Source organism: Octopus bimaculoides, chromosome 10 (assembly GCF_001194135.2).
Source record: "Octopus bimaculoides isolate UCB-OBI-ISO-001 chromosome 10, ASM119413v2, whole genome shotgun sequence".
Taxonomy (NCBI): Eukaryota; Metazoa; Mollusca; class Cephalopoda; order Octopoda; family Octopodidae; genus Octopus; species Octopus bimaculoides.
Genome location: NC_068990.1, coordinates 41,133,161 through 41,134,646, shown reverse-complemented (window position 1 = coordinate 41,134,646; position 1,486 = coordinate 41,133,161).

Below are 1,486 nucleotides of genomic sequence, written 5' to 3'. Positions count from 1 at the left end.
CCTGTTTATGTTTTTTGATTTATTATTAGTGTTGCTCAATATGTTTTGCTAAAATTGCTGTTTCTTTTCAGATATCAACAGAAAAATGTAATTAAAATTCATTAAAATGACAGATCTGCCGGACTTTCAAAGAGGTAAAATTGTTGGTGCTCGAATGGCAGGCGCTAGCGTAACGAAAGCAGCCGAAATGTTTGGTGTATCAAAAAGTAATGTCTCGAAAGTAATGACAGCCTTTGAGAAAGAGGGAAAAACCTCCTCATCAAAACAAATCTCCGGAAGAGAACTAGAACTTTCAGATAGGGACCGTCGGACTCTTACGTGAATTGTTAGAAAGGATCACAAAAGTACAGCTCCCAGAATTACTGCAGAGCTTAATGACCACATCGGGAACCCAGTTTCCACAAAAACTGTTCGCCGGGAGCTGCACAAAGCCGGATTTCATGGGAGGGATGCAATCAGAAAACGACTACGTTCAAAAGCAAACGTTGCAAAGTGTTTAGTGTGGAGTAAAAACCTACAGAATTAGTCCCTAGAGTAGTGGAGGAATCTTATTTTCTTGGACGAGTCATCATATACCTTATTTCCGACCACCGGCCGAGTATACATGTGGAGACAGCCAAAAGAAGCATTTGACGCAGACTGCCCTCTTCCAACTGTTAAACATGGAGGAGGATTTGCGATGATCTTGGAAATCTGCCGGCCCAATGGTTTCCCATCATGGCAGAGTTAATAGTCAAGACTATTTAAGCATTTTATCTGATCAAATTAATTCTATTGTTGTGGAACTGTTTCCGGAGAGAAACGCAGTCTTTCAGGATGATAATGCACCAATTCGCACTGCCAGAGTTGTTACTGAATGGCACGAGGAACATTCTAGTGAAGTTGAACATCTTATCTAGCCACCACAGTCCCCAGATCTCAATATTATTGAACATTCATGGTGCATTTTAGAAAAACAAGTAAAGTGTCGATATCCTCCAACATCATCAGTACAAGAACTGGAGACTATTTTAGTTGAAGAATGGTCAAAAATTCCTTTGGAAACGATTCAAACTTTGTACGAGTCCATACCTCGTAGATTCAAACTGTAATTACTGCCAAATGCGGTCCTACCCCATATTAAAGTAAATTTGTTTGAAATTTTAAGGTGTTTCCATTATTGTGTCCAACCCCTGTGTATACACACACACACAAAGAGGAGGGCGACAGAGATAGATACAGACAGGCAGACGTGTAGACGGACAGATATAGCAGTAAGTTGGCTCATACAGATAGACAGATATAATTATAAATAGCAATATGGCTAGGTGACTAGATAATTATACGTGTGTAGGTTTAAGTGTTTATTTATATACGTATATGTGTGCGTGTACATATATATATATATATATATACATATATATAGATGTGTATGCATACATATGCGTATATATGAATATAAATGTGTGTAATTGTGTATATATACACACACACACACACACACACA